The sequence below is a fragment of the Dipodomys merriami genome, unplaced genomic scaffold (assembly GCF_024711535.1).
Source record: "Dipodomys merriami isolate MVZ:Mamm:240054 unplaced genomic scaffold, mDipMer1.0.p SCAF_11, whole genome shotgun sequence".
Classification (NCBI taxonomy): Eukaryota; Metazoa; Chordata; class Mammalia; order Rodentia; family Heteromyidae; genus Dipodomys; species Dipodomys merriami.
In genome coordinates this window covers 8,435,082-8,451,497 of record NW_027202382.1, presented here as the reverse complement: position 1 = coordinate 8,451,497, position 16,416 = coordinate 8,435,082, and the positions used below count along the sequence as shown (strand labels likewise).

Genomic DNA, 16,416 nt, shown 5'->3' with positions numbered 1-16,416 from the left:
ATCACAAGAAATAAAAAACAGCTGGAAAAATGCTGTTTCTATCAAACACATACAGACTAAGTTTTAGCCTGTTCTTTTTCTCTCCTACATAACACAGGGTAACAACTATTAACATGGCATTTGCATTGAGTTAAGTATTATAAATACTCTAGATGTAGCTTAGGATACAGGAGTATATGTAAACTTGCATACAAATATTATATTGCTTTATTTGTACAGGGGATCTGAGCGTCCTTGGATTTTTGTGTGCTTGCTGATACTAGGAATTAAACTCAGGGTCTCACATTCTGGATTAGTTTGCTAGCTCACAGCTGGTATTCTACCACTTGAGCCATGTCTCCAGTCTTACATTTTGCTAATTAATTGGAGATGGAGTCTCATAGGCTTTTCTGTCTGGGCTAGCTTTGAACCACAGTCCTACAAGTCTCCATATTCTAAGTAGTTGAAATTATAGGGTAAGCCACTGGGTCTTGACTACAGCTGTGGAATGGTAGTTTATTATGTCTTTGAGCTGAAGGGCATTTTTTTCTTTTTAATTTTTTTATTGTGAAAATACTGTACAGAGGGGTTACAATTACATGGGTAAGATAATGACTACATTTCTTATCAAACATTGTAGCCTCCTCCTTTGTTTCCCCTTCCCATCCTATCCTCCCCCCTCCCCCACACCAAAGTTGTAAAGTTCGTTTTTGACATAACGACTTGCACATCTCATTGTTGCAATGGGTCCACCTGTATCTCTATTTAAACGATTTGTTTTTCCCCTTCCCCTCCACAAATTATACCGACATCAAATACAGTGAAAGCAGGGGTTATACTGTGGGGGAGGGACATACAAAGCAACAAAGAAATAATCTTATAAATGTGTTAGAAACAATTGCAAGAAAGAAAAAAAACATTTGAATACATATCTTAGGGTTCATTTCCCTAACATCACCTTATCTGACCTTTCATGCTTGACTCAGACATATACAGGATATTGCAAATAAGGGAAACCATGGGACCCATGTTTCTTTGGACCTGGCTTACTTCACTTAATGTAATTTTTTCCAAGTCTTTCCATTTCCTAACAAATGGGGCAATGTCATTCTTTCTGATGGAGGCATAGAATTCCATTGTGTATATATACCACATTTTCTTGATCCATTCATCTACTGAGGGGCATTTGGGTTGGCTCCATATCTTACCTATGGTAAATAATGGTGCAATAAGCATAGTTATGCTGGTACCTTTAGTGTGGTCTTATTTATGAACATTTGGGTAAATGCCCAAAAGTGGGATTGCTGGGTCATAGGGGAGCTCTATGTGGAGTCTTTTGAGGAACCTCCATACTGCTTTCCAAAGTGGTTGAAAAGTTTATACTCCCACCAACAATGCAGTAAGGTTCCCTTCTGTCCACATCCCCTCTAGCATCTGTTGCTATTAGAGTTCTTGATTTTAGCCATTCTAACTGGAGTGAGGTGGTATCTCAGTGTTGTTTGGATTTGCATTTCTTTTATGGCTAGGGAAGTTGAGTATATCTTCATGTGTCTATTGGCCATCCTTCTTTCCTCTTCAGAGAAGTTTTTCTTCAAGTATTTAGCCCTCTTATCAGTGGGGCAGTTGTTTCTCTGAAGATTTGTTGTTAGGGGATTTAATTTTTTGAGTTCCAGGTCATTTTTTTTTCTTTTTGTGGGTATATCTATATCTCAAATCAGAGTTCCAAAAGAATTTGTAGTGTAAAACTGCACTAGTATCCTCTAACGTTCTAAGGTGATTTCAGTTTTCTAGACCTATGTTTCTTAAAGGTTGATTACAACATGAATGACCTGTGGATCTTGTCAAAATGCAGACTAATTCAGTTGGACCTGGGAAGGGGCTGAGATACTGCACTTCTTTCACACCTAGAGGTCAGATCTTATTGCTGTCTTTCATTAGGAACACATATCTAAGTATGTATTGCTTTTTAGCCAGGTTGGAAATTGAATGTGACAAATTATAACTGAACCTTAAAAAGTTGAAGAAGCCTTGATTCATAACTCAGGCAAAGTTTTACATATTACATGAGTGTGTGGTATCCCTACACAAGTATATCTGTCCATGTTTGCATGTAAACATATTTAATAACTATTAAAGACCATTGTAGTATTTGGTTTCAAAGCAATCATAACTCCTACCAAGACTTACCTATTATTGTTTTGTGCTTCTCTGACTACAGCATGACACTGTGTGATAGCTCTCAATTAGCAGTGTATATATATATATATATATATATATATATATATATATATATACATATATATGTGTTATATATATATCACAACGTATACTCTTTATAGAAAAGAATGAAGAATGTAGAAAACCAACAGTGGGTTGCTAAATTTATATTTTGAAATTCATGTTGATTAAAATAATATTGTTAATATTTTGTAAAAATACTTTTTTAGGGGATGGGAAGGTGGCTCAGTGGTAGAGTGCTTGCCTTGCATGCATGAGGCCCTGGGTTTGATTCCTCAGCACCACATAAGCAGAAAAAACTGGAAGTGGTGCTATGGCTCAAGTGGTAGAGCACTAACATTATGCTGAAGAGCTGAGGGATAGTGCCCAGGTCCAGAGTTCAGGACCCATGACCCACCAAAAAAAAAAACAAACCCCAAAAAACCTTTTAAAATACCTACCACCTATTTCAATTCTGAGAGAAGATCAAAGATAAAAAAGATATATTCCTCAATGTGTTGAATAAGAATCAGAGAAATCAGATAATGAGCTGTTTTGCATGAAAGGTTATTCCATGTGTGTTTGTGTGTGTGTGTGTATGTGTGTGTGTGTGTGTGGTCTTGAACACTAAATCTGAACTCAGGGCCTCCTGTATGCTAGGTAAACATTCAATTACTGAACTATAGCCTCAGCTGAAGATGCATTGTACTCATAAATTGATGTGTTGATTTGAAACCCATGTGTACAACTACTTATAGATGTAAAAATTAAAAAAATCTCCCTCCCCTACACTCTCTGTCTGTCTTTGTTGGTCATGGGACTTGAACTCTGGGCCTGGGTGCTGTCCCTCAACTCTTCACATCAAAGCTAGTGCTCTACCACTTGAGCCACAGTGCCACTTCCAGTTTTCTGCTGGTTTATTGGAGATAATAGTCTCACAACTTTCCTGCCCAGGCTAGCTTTGAACCATGATCCTCAGATCTCAGCCTCCTCGGTAGTTAGGATTACCATTCTTTCTCTCTTTTTTTGTTTTAAGAATTTTTATTAGCATCTAGTAGTTGTACAAGGGAAGCTTGTGACATTTCCACATAGACATCTAATGTCGTCCATTCAAATGCTTCCTCCCATCACTGCCTCTCATCCTCTTTTCTCCTCTTCTTCAATCAATTCCAACAGGTGTCATTTTTCTATTACATATGTGCATATAAACTACTTTGACTGCACTCACCTTCATTCAACCTTTCCATTGGCTTGCACTCATCCTCCAGCAGAGCCTGTTTCCTTCCTGTCATTTATTATTATTATTATTATTATTATTATTATTATTATTATTATTATTATTATTATTATTATTTGTCAGTCGTGGAGCTTGAACTCTGGGCCTGGGTGCTGTCCCTCAGCAATTCAGCTCAAGGCTAGCACTCTACTGCTTGAGCCACAGTGCCACTTCTGGTTTTCTGGTGGTTTTTTGGAGATAAGAGTCTCACAGACTTTCCTTGCCCAGGCTGGCTTTGAACTGCAATCCTCAGATCTCAGCCTCCTGAGTAGACAGGATTACAAGCGTGAGCCACCAGTGCCTGGCTTTTTTTTTTAGTGATAGTAATTGTACAAAGAATACAATTTCATGTTATTTCATGGCATTTCACATATGCATTCATTATAGTCAAACTCACTCTATTTCTCCATCTTCCCACTGTTGTTCATCAGCAATCAGTGAGATTCCTCATGCCATCTATATGCATGTACTCAACATCTTTCACTATTAGTCATCTCCTATTATTATCTTTCTCTGTCTCCCTTTGTCCTTACTGCCCCCAAAAGTCCTGCACTTAGAATTATTTTGTATGTTTGCATGTTTATATCTCTGTTTATGCCTCTCTTTCCATTGTAGATGCTACAGATGAGTGAAAACTTTCTATTTGGCATTTTGGGCTTAGTCAGCATATTGCTTTCCGGTTCATCCACTTCCCTGAAAGTAGACTATTTACTTTTCCTTTTTTGACTGTGTTAATAGTCCATGGTATTTGTACACCATATTCTCTTTACCCATTCATGGGTTGATGGGTATCTCAGGTGCTATTGGCTGTTGTGAACAGAGTTGCAATAAGCAAGGGGTAAGCAGGTTCTAGTATATTAATTTATGTTTGTTTAGATGCATGCTCAAGAGTAGTATAGTAAGGTCGTAAAGTAGATATACTTTAAAATTTTTTTTGAGGAAACTCCATTTTGTCTTCAAAATTGGTGTACTAGTTTACATTCCTACCAGCAGTGGGTAAGGGTTCCTTTATCTCCACATCCATGATAGTTGTTTGCTTTCTTGATTATTGCCATCCTTACTGGGGTGAGATAAAAACCTTACTGTAGTTTTGATTTGCATTTTCTTTATAGCTTAGGATGTTGAACATTTAATATATTCACTAGCGACTGGTCCCTCTTCTGATAGTTGTCTGTTCAACTCATTTGCCCACTTATTAATTGGGTTATTTGTTCTTTTATGGTTCAATTTTGTTTAACTCTGCGGATATTCTGAATACTCATCTTTCATTTGTTGAATGGTAAAGATGTTCTGCTGTTCTGTAGATTGTCTCTTGACTCTGGTAATTGTTTTTTCAATATGCAGAAACTTTTTAATTTCATGCTGTGCTCTTTGTTTTCTTGCTCTTATTTTCTGGGCAATTGCAATCTTATTCAGAAAATAATTACCTGTGCCTATGTCTTTCAAAGTTTCCCTTATGTTTTCCTGCAGAGGTTGTGAAGTTTCAGGTTGTACATTCAGATCTCTGATCCATTTGTAGTGAGCTCTTGAACAGGATCCTACATAGGAGTTTCAGTTTCCTGCATGGACATAACCAGTTTTCACTAATTCTCTTCAGTGTGTGCTTTGTCTCCTTTATTTAAGATAAAATAAAATAAAATTATTTTGGGTGTTTCTGTTCCATGGGTCTTCGTATAGGTTCTGTAGCATTGCTATGCTGTTTTGGTTCCTGTGACTCTGTAGCATACTTTGAAGTCCAAAATTCTGTTATTTCCATATTATTTTTTTTGATTAGGATGACTTTTGCTATTCTTATGGCTTTATATGAATTTTAGAATTGATTTTTCTATTTCAACAAAGAATGGCATTGGGATTTTGATGGGCAGTGCATTGAAACTATAGATGTCTTTTGGAAATGTGGCCATTTACAACATATTAATTTTTCAGTCCAGGAGCAAGGGGATTTTTCTCCATTCTGGTGGGTTTTTTTCTCATTTTTTTCTTTAAAGTTGTATAGTTTTCATTGTAGATCTCTGTCAACTTCCTTGGTTAAGTTTATACTGAATTATTTTTATTATATTCAAGTCTTTTTTTGGGGGGAGGGGTCCGGTCATGGGGCCTGAACTCTGGGCCTGGGCACTGTCCCTCAGCTCTTCAGCTCAAGACTAGCGCTCTACCACTTGAGCCACAGTGCCACTTCTGGCTTTTTTTTTTCCTGCTTATGTGGTGCTGAGGAATTGAACCCAGGGCCTCATGCATGCAAGGTAAGCGCTCTACCACTGAGCCACCTTCCCAGCCTATATTCAAGTCTTTTGTCAATCAATTTTTTTTTCTGATTTCTTTCTCAGCCTGTGACAACCCAAAAGAATTCTTTTCAGGAGACTGGGAAAGCTGAAGGAAAACTTTTAAGTAGTGCTTGAAAATGACTGGAAAAGTTAAGTAAAAGAAATGGTATTTGTGTTGATATAAGAGTTAGGATTTGGGGCTGTGAAGGTGGCTCAGTGGTAGAGCGCTTGCCTTGCATGCTTGAGGCCCTGGGTTCGATTCCTCAGCACCACATAAGCAAAAAAGAAAAAAGCCGCAAGTGGCGCTGTGACTGAAGTGGTAGAGCACTAGCCTTGAGCTGAAGAGCTGAGGGACAGCACCCAGGCCCAGAGTTCAGGCCCCACAACTGGACCCCCTCCCCAAAAAAAGAGTTAGAATTTGGACCTCATCTTTTGATAGACACAAGGAATACAAAATTGTGAGATGATAAGAATATTCAGTGTGTATTTCCACAAAAGACATAAAAATGAAAGAGAAGCAATAAAGAACATGTTTAGCACTAGATTATTGGCGAATATTCAAAACAATTAGGTTTTGTCAGGTAGATAAGGAAAAATGAAGACTTTTGAGCAGGTAACCAGCATAATCTGAGCTATTCTTTAGAAATATCAATGACTGTCATACAGAACTAGATGTATTAAAGAGGAGCCTCAGGACTGACTACACTAGTGGAACACCTAATTCCTCCCTACCCATTTCAAGTTCATTCTCAGAATTTTTCTCAACAAAGCACTTAGGCTTTCTATGGTCAATTATAGGAGTTGGCACTGGGGATGAAAATGATTTGCCAGTGTTGTATGAAAGGAGAGAAGGTTAGCACTCCCCTTGACAAGGATGGAAGAGGCCCTTGGGCCTGACAACATGTATACGGTTAAGGCATTGCCACCTACCTCATGACATCTAACCATCGTTTTTAGCTAGCAAGATCAATAGAAAGCCCATGGATTGGGAGATCTTCACTAACCATAAACAGACAAGGGTCTCATATCTAAAATATACCTGGAACTCAAAAAATTAAACCCCCCAACAACAAATCCTCAAAGAAACAACTGCCCAATAAATAAGTGGGTTAAAGACTTAAAGAGAAAGTTCTCTGAAGAAGATAGAAGGATAACCAATAGACACATGAAGAAATGCTCAACCTCCCTAGACATAAAAGAAATGCAAATCCAAACAACATTGAGATACCACCTCACCCCAGTTAGAATGGCTGAAATCAAGAACTCTAATAACAACAGATGCTGGAGGGGATGTGGACAGAAGGGAACCATAGGGCACTGTTGGTGGGAGTGTAAACTTGTTCAACTACTTTGGAAAGCAGTATGGTGGTTCCTTCAAAGATTCCACATAGAGCTCCTCTATGACCCAGCAATCCCACTTTGGGGCATTTACCCAACCAATCACAAACAAGGCCATACTAAGTCTACCAGCACAACTATGTTTATCTCACAGCATTATTCACCATAGCTAAGATATGGATCCAATCCAGATGCCCCTCAGTAGATGAATGGATCAAGAAAATGTGATACACACACACACACACACACACACACACACACACACACACACACACACACACACACACACACACACACACAATGGAATTCTATGCTTTCATCAGAAAGAATGACATTGCCCCATTTGGAAATGGAAAGACTTGGAAAAAATTATATTAAGTGAAGTGAGCCAGGGCAAAAGAAACATAGGTCCCATGGTTTCCCTTATTTGAAATAACTAGTATATGTCTGAGACAAGCAGAATTGGTCAGATAAGTTGATGTTAAGTGAAATGAACCCTAAGATAAGGACTCAAATATTTTTTCTTTATTGCTATTGTTTCTAACATATTTATAAGATGATTTCTTTGTTGCTTTGTATGTCCCTCCCCCACGGTATAACCCCTGTTTTCACTGTATTTGATGTTGGTGTAATTTATGGAGGGGAAGGGAAAAACAAATTGTTTAAATAAGGATACAGGTGGATCCATTGCAACAATGAGCTGTACAAATCGTTATGTCGAAAAACAAACTTTACAACTTTGGTTGGGGGGGGAGATCGGGTAGGGGTGGTGGAGGATGGGAAGGGATGGGAAGGGGAAACAAAAGAGGAGGCAACAATGCTTGATAAGAAATGTACTCATTATCTTGCCCATGCAATTGTAACCCCTCTGTATGGTATTTTCACAATTAAAAAAAAAAGAAATCCATCTTTCTATATTATTTGTATGTATTATATCATAATTTTTAAATAAATGTTTGGTAAGAGAAAAAAAGAAAATTTGCCAATCTGGGGTGGCAATGTGTATCACAATGGGCTATTACTGGAAGATTGGGAATATGAGGAGAATATTGATAACATTACCATTAATACAAAAAATCAAGTAGAGAATAATTCTATAAGAAGGTTTTAGGCAGAAAGACATGTTTCAAAGAAAGCTTCATGTTTTCTAGCCAAAAGAAAGGCCAGAATAGTCTGCAACTTCTCTCTCTATATATTTATATATTTACATATATATGTAATACGTTTATATATAATATGTATACATGTAAAAGATTATAGCTAAAATTTTTTGTGGTTGTTTGAACTAAAATAACAGCAAGGGTTATATAAATAGTGTGAAAACAGAGTAAGGAAGGTTAAAAAAATTGAAGACCTCTGTGAGAATTTATTTCTGAGTAATTTATTTCTGAGTTTTTTGGAAGTGTTCCCAAGTATGTCCTGTGCTGTCAGAAAACAAACAAAGTAAACCATAGGAAACATGGAAATGAGTCATAAATAAGACTGTGGCAAATACTGAAATCAATTATGGGAGAGGTTTTGTATTCCTGGAGATAACAAAGAATAGACCACAAAGAAATGACATCTCTTATGTGTTTTAGTATATAAATTGACCCAAAACTATAAGGTACTTAATTTACCTAGCTGAAGTTTTGTGTAGCACGTATCAAAGGCTTGATTATATATTGGACAAAATAGTGTAGAGCAGTGGAGGCCAATGAGTACTCAGATTTTTCTGGACTGTTTTTTTCAGCTTGTGCTGGTGATTGGGCTTGTGCTGGTGATTGGGCTTGTTTTGGTGATTGAGTCTGGGTGCAGTCCTTTAGCTTTGTATGCTCAAGGATGGTACTCTATCACTTGAAGCACAAATATGGCTTATTGGTAGTTAATTGGAGCTAAGAGTCTCACAGACTTTGCTGCTCAAGCTGACTTGAGTAGCTAGGATTCTAGGTATAAGCTACCAGCAACTGGAAGGGTTTTCTTTTGGCTATACAATATTGAGGTTTGTTTGAAAAGTGGATCCTCCTGTTTAAGAAGGTATTTCTTAGACACTAGTCATGTGCAGAATCCACTCCTGACTGACATAGGGTATCTTAGTCCATGTCAACACATGTTTGAGGTATGAATATAAATTTGACTTCCAAATTTAAATTTTTCAGCAGAATTACAGCTGAAAGTCACTGAAGGTCATTTAATGGACATTTGAGGAAGGGGAGAGTTCATAGCTTCGCATTACTAACAACCAAAGACCAAGCATATTGAAGGAAGAGCATGGAAACTCTTATAATTTAGAGTAATTCAGGTCTTGCCAGAAATACTATTCCAAAATATTTTATATTAAAGATTTTAATAAGTAGAAGAAAACTTTAAAGCCAAATTTATGCAATGACTATGTGTTCAAAATGTTAATGGAAAGTAGTCCACTATGTTTCAGTTTTGCCTCACTGGACTCAACACTATTTTGATCAATTATTGATTACTGAAACTCATTCTTGAAAGAGCTCAATAAAAATGTCACTGTAGTCAATATTTTTGACAAATTTTGACTTGGATCTGATGCTGCCATTTGCACATTCCCAATTTGTTACTAGAATTAAAACATCTATGGACAGTTTTTCAATGATGTATAACTTACTAAGAGAAACTATTTTACCCCAGAGATAATTCTGTCAGCTCTCAGTGAACACTAAGGCGAGATTACTTGCTGTGTATTTGTGCTACAAAAACTCAACTCAGACATAGAATTGAAGCAAAAGATGTTAGCACTTCTAAAGTTCTGAATGACAGACACAGAGAGATTATGTTGTTTCATAATATAATTTAAATTGATCTTTGAATTTCATGGTGGGTTTGATTCCTTTAGTCTAGCATGGCAGGGTGCACAAAGAACAGAGGAAAGATCTTTAGCTCACTATTAAGAACAAACTCTTTCACTCTCAGATGTTAATTTATTTTTTAGATTAACATTTATTTTTAATTTCTCTCAGACACTCTGCTTAACTAGGAGCTCTTACAACATGGAAAAGAAATAATCACATCATCTGTCTTCCATGTTTAGCTCTGAATGTAATATAGATAAAATGAATACATAATGGAATATGCTTTTAAAACCCATTTTCTACTTTGAAACTTTTCTGATACTACAGGAAGTACAAGCTAGTATGTGCACGGCTAAAATTATAGTCATGCTATATTAGCACTGAATTTCTTACTCACATATTAAGAGTGAATTATGAAGGAAGAAAATTATGTGTATTAGTTGAAAGTGAGAAATTAATTGTTAGAAATCTAGTGTAAACACAGTTTTTGAAGCAGAAATTATTTTTAAAATACTTTCTAATCTTTATCTGGTATGTCAAATAATAAGATAAAGACAATACTAACACAAAAAAAACAATATTAACAATTAATAAGAGCATATTTTTCAAGTCAGTACATCCCAATATGGAATCTCAAATTATCTAAAAAGAGGAAATCCTTGCAAAGCAAAAACTAAATATAGTAAGAATTAGTAAGTATCATATTGTGCATTGTACCATTGACACAGGAATTATTTGTAGTGCGGCATTGCCCAGGGCCAAATATCTTTAAGCTTCAAAGCTCTCATTCTTCTTTGCACACTCTAACACTCTACTCTGTCAAATGACTATGATAACTGTATAAAGCACAAGACATTGTATGAACAAAGAGGAAAGGGCTGTTTTTTAAAATAATTGAAAGGGTATTTATATTATCATGTTAAACAGATAAAAATTTCCAGTTAAAGAAATTAAATATACTTGTAAGAAAGTAGAGGTCAAAAATTCTTTAGAATGTTTCCATCTTTGGGGTCCTAACTACTGAAGGATGTAAAGAATACGTACATTATGTGTCTACATAAAGCATATTTTTATATAACCAAAATGTAAAAAAAAGGCTCGTAATGATTTTTGAAAGCTATTGGTAATCTTAACAAGTTATCCCTATTATATTTGTTTCTGTTTTGTATCACTATCTTTCCTTTGTTCTTCTAGTATGGTTCTATAACCTTACCATTTACATTTGAAAGAGAAAAACAAGGATGATGTAAAAAATTAATTTAATAAAAATTTAAAAGTCATAAATTTGGGGTTTGCTCTTTGGTCTTTTATTTGCTTAGGTTATTTTCTTGAAATAGAGAACATTCACATCAACTATTGTGAATAAAATAACGCTGATTATTCCTGTGGTGTCTTGAAATTTCAATCTTTGTGTTGAAAGAAAGTCTTCTGGTTTTAGTATAAAATAACAAAAGAGACATAAAAACTCTTAAAATGAGTCTTCTTGAGTTCCCAAACATATAATTGAATTTTCTTGCAATATCAAGAAAAGGTAAAAAAGGAATTTCAACACTGTTATAAACTCTTGAAAATTGTGGTTAATAACAGAAGTGCTAACCTCTTCAAACTACACAATAAAAGCTTATGTGGACACCTCACTGAAGTAGAAACAGAAAAGTTTTTCTGGTACATGTCTTAGAACACCAAATATTTGTAATGTGTTAAGTGATATAAAAATACTGCTTTTGATAAATTGTTTAACAAAGAGGAGAAGGAGGAGAAGGAGGAGGAGAGGGGGGAGAAGAAGGAAGAGGAGGAGAGAAAAGTAAGTCAAGGCAGAAAAGGAGAGGAAGGGGAAAGTCTTACTGACTTGGCTTACTTTCTACTCCTGATTCATTCTAATACCTTACATTTGACATAAAACATACAAATCAAGAATTAGCTTCTTTTTATAGCATACGACTGCTCATAATCTATTGGCACTTAAAGCATCTTTAATATCAAATAATGGTGGTAGTAATTCAGGGAAATTAAAAAATCCTTAAGGCACAGCTAGAAGGTTACTGTGTTCCAAGATGATTTTTGTTGCACTTAAGGTTTATAAGTAAACTGAAATTTTTCAAAGAAACAAAGTATATCGTTAATTTAAGAGAGGTACCACTATATGTCAATATTCACATATCCAAACAGAGTCACATGCCAAAATATGATGATCTACACTGACTGATGTGTCTTTATAAAAAGTAATTTTGTGCTTGTCACTTCATTCTTAAGGAAATTTGACTGGTAGGTTGGATGTAAAAATTAACATGATGAGTGATTTCCCCAAATGTGAATAACCTTTAGAAGACACCTACATCAAGCTTTACTTATTCTTGTATTTTAAGCAGTAATTTTATCAAATACCTATTCTATAGTATAATATCATATATCATATAATATTACAATACATAATATTGATACACTAATGTAATGTTTAATAATACAATATATTCTTTATATTATAAAGAAGAAAACCAATAGTTTCTGCTTTAATGGTATACTTTTTATTTAAAGACTAGAAAAGTAGAAAAGAACAAATTTGAACTCATTGCTTTTCTTCCCCTTGCTTTGTTTGTTTGGCAAGACTGGAATTTGAATTCAGAGCCTTCTACTTGTTAGTCAGGTATCCCCTTTTTACTTTAATTATCTTTCTGGATATAATCTTGTGGGTTTTCCCAGGAATGGCTCTGGGCCACATACTACTTTTCTATGTTGCCTTCATAGCTAGAATTTTAGGCATGAACCACCATGCTCAGCTTGTTGGTTGAAGTGGAATCTCATTAACATTTTCCTTGAGATGACCTTAAACTGCTGTCCTAATTTTCATCAATACCTCCCAAGTACCTGGGGTTATATCCATGCACCACCATGCCTGATTAAGCTAATTGTTTTTCTAATGTAAAATGATAATAAGAATTATTAAGAACAGTAATTCAAAGCCAGGTGCTGGTGCCTCACGCCTATAATCCTATGAAGGAGGCTATATCTGAAGATGACAGTTTGAAGCCAACCGGGGCTAGAGACTCTTAGCTCCAGTAAACTACTCAGGAAAAAAATGGAAATGATGCTGTGGCTTAAGTGGTAGAACGCTAGCCTTGAACATAAAGGAGGTCAGGAATAGTGCCCTGACTTCAAGCCCCAGAACCAGCACATAAATAAATAAATAAACAAATAAAATAATTCAGTAGTGATAACAAAACTTGAAAAATGGCCCAACTTTCTTTAGTAAAAAAGTAAACTAACATGAATTTATGTGAAAGAAATTAGAAAAATGGAATAGCTAACCACATTTTATTTAAGGCAAGAAACTAGGCCCTATATAATTCAAAGACATGCAGTTTTTTTTTAAATACATATAAGATTCTTTCAAATGAATCATAGTTCACCCAAGATCTTTCCCAAATACTGTATCTGCTCATCCCTCATTCTCTCAGTATTAGACACTCAAGTAGGAATTTAAAGTTATCTTTCCTTAGTGATACAATAGAAATAAGCAACATTCTACTTCACAAATTCTTACAGGAAAGTAAGAGGTTAGTATATTTGAACTCTAAGCAGATGGTGTCATTTCTTCATATATAAAGCATAAGTACTTTCAAATGTAAAATAATGCTGGCTTCCTAAATGATAGATTATTGCACTACCCACAAGTCTACTGTGCCTGAAATACATGGGAGCAGAAATTTAGAATATTGGTTATTCATGCAAATAGCCATCAGGAAAATGGAAATCAAGACACTTGTGTGTAATTTTGATATGACTGTGTAAAATTAGGTAATTCATCTAATTTATTGAATCAACTTTCCCTCCCATGTACACTGAAAGACTTGGCTTTATCATCTGTGAGTCCATTCCATATTTAATATACTGTTGTTTTTCTATGACACCATAAGTGGTAATACATTTATTACCTTATTTTTCCCTCTGAAAGCTGTATTAATCTAAATAATGTTTTTCAGTGCTGGATGCCAGTGGTTCAGACTATAATCCTAGCTTCTCAGGAAGCTGAGGTCTGAAGCTCATGGTTTCAAGCTACCTAGAGTTGAGAAGTCCTGGCAACTTCATCTCCAATTATCCAGCAACAAACTGGGATGAAGGCATCTTGGCTCAAGTAGTAGAATAATTTTGTGAACAAGAAAGATGAGGGAGTAAAAAGCCCTGACAAATGGTTCCCTTTTGTCTAATACATTTAATCAGTCACTTAAATGTGAAAGCATTGCTTCGTCACTAGATAGATTTGAATATCCCTGACAGAGGGAAAGAAACATCTTAAGAAATTTGGATGCAAAGAAATAAAAATATAAAAAGTCATAAGCATAGCAATAAAATTGGTAGGAATTAATACTACAGGTTTATTTTACTGTTTTATGTGGGCAGTAAGTTTGGCTCTAATATGCTAGCAGAAAAAGGAATATAGATAAAAAAAAAACAAACTTAAAAGACTTATTGAATAAAAAGTATGACTTGTCCTGAAAATAAAACTGTTTTCTTTTCTTAAAGGAAGCAATGTTCAATATAGTGGATAACATCTTTAATATCTTGAAAATTTCATATAGCTGAGTCTTATATAATACTCTCAAAGCTTGAGAGCTAACATCAGGACACTTATTCATGATGACACTCTAGCATTTAGCTTGGAAGAACTTCTGAACATTGGCTTTAGTGACATTTGGGCCGGATAATTTTTGGTATGCCATACAGGAATTTGGTAGCATGCCTAGTCATCACCCAGAAGCAACTCTTTCTCGTCCTCATGGTTTACACGACTTATTAAATGTTTAGCATAGAGAATTACTGACCAGAATTAATGATGAACTCATTACCAATTATTGGGGTATTATGGAAAATAATATAGCAAAGAAATTTAAAAGCTGTTTGGGGCTTCTGAGAAATATTTTCTGGTCACAGAGTACTTAGAAAAACAAAACTAGGGCTAAGGAGAATTCTAAGAGGAGTTATGGTCTGTAGTTACAGGTTCTGGCCATGGAATGTAAAGCAGTTGAGTGCCACTAGTCAATGCCAACGAATAAGACGAAAAGAACAACTTCCTTCCATTATCCAACCAACCCATATTCTCCCAACAGTATTCCCCACTTGTTCTATGAACATGGGGTGTCAGTTTTTCATCTAGGCATTTATTGTCTGCTGAAGGGAACAGAAATAAGAAATGTACTCACTACCTCACGTATGTAATTGTAACCCCTCTGTATATCACCTGGACAATAAAATTTTTTGAAGTGAAATTTAAAAAAATAACAAGAAAACCAAACAATGTAATAATCAAAGCTAGTTTGTCTTCTAAATGCAATGAGAGAGCAGAACAGAAACAGGCCTGCATGGGGCTGAGGACACCTTAGAGGCATTGGGACAGAATTGCTACGTGAAAGACTGTTTTGATTGTTGGTGGTGAAATAATGGAATGAGGAGGTTGAGAAGGGAGAAGGGCCAGAAGTGGCTAGTGGTGGTCGTGAGCTACCATAAGGTGGTATTCAGAGGAATGCAGGAAGTTGTCGGCTACCACAGTCAGTCCAACCTGGGCCGTGGCTTGGGGAAAGTGGCCTGGTTTATTTCATTTGGGGAGAAAATTAGAACTGGCATTAGTGAGTGGTGAATGGGAGAAAAAGAACCTTGAAAAAGCTACCATGAAAGATGGCCAGGGTAACTGGGGATGGGTGGAAACCCTACAGTACCGGCTTGGTAGGCTGCATGAATCCATAAGCTGGTTTATTTATTTGATTTCTTGCTAACATATCGTCAGAAGTTGGGGTCTGTAGCAATTGCTCTACTTCTTTCCAAGAGTTGTTCAGAATGAGATTGAAATGTTCTATTAGCTACTGCTCAAGGCAACTTCTTTACTAGGTGAGGCCTAATTGTTGCTTTACAATATACACACTGAACTGAAACTTTGAAATAAAACAGGCCTTGAAATCAGTTAAATAGTTTTTTCTTACTATTTAAAAAAATCTAGTGCATAGAAATTTTATGAGACTGATTTCAGATTTTGCTAAATCGAATGCTTAAAAACCAAGCTCTCAACTCATGAAATCCAGAGGTTCACAGACCAACCAGAACAAAACAGCAGCAATGTCAATTTAAAATTTTTTAATCTTACTTTTAAAAAAATATTTGGAGGGTGCTGACACTTAAGAATAATCTGTTCATCTACTAAGAAAATGTGGTATATATACACAATGGAAATCTATGCCTCCATCAGAAAGAATGACATTGCCCCATTTGTTAGGAAATGGAAAGACTTGGAAAAAATTATATTAAGTGAAGTAAGCCAGGCCCAAAGAAACATAGGTCCCATGGTTTCCCTTATTTGAAATAACTAGTATATGTCAGGGACAAGTAGAAAAGGTCAAATAAGTTGATGTTAGGCTAAATGAACCCCAAGATAAGGACTCAAAAGGTTTTTCTTTCTTGCAATTGTTTCTAACATATCTATCTATCTATCTATCTATCTATCTATCTATCTATCTATCTATCTATCTATCTATCTATCTATCTATCTATGATGATT

At 35.6% G+C, this 16,416-nt stretch overlaps 1 long non-coding RNA gene and 1 other non-coding gene across 3 annotated transcripts in view; one reads left to right on the top strand and one right to left on the bottom strand.

Annotated features, from left to right (window-relative positions):
* LOC138815993 (uncharacterized) overlaps window positions 1-16,416 on the bottom strand; it is a 152,581-nt gene that overhangs the window by 18,422 nt on the left and 117,743 nt on the right. The window lies entirely within an intron of this gene.
* LOC138822378 (U6atac minor spliceosomal RNA) lies at window positions 6,567-6,692 on the top strand. The gene has a single exon (XR_011370416.1). It is a non-coding gene; the product is annotated as a U6atac minor spliceosomal RNA (small nuclear RNA).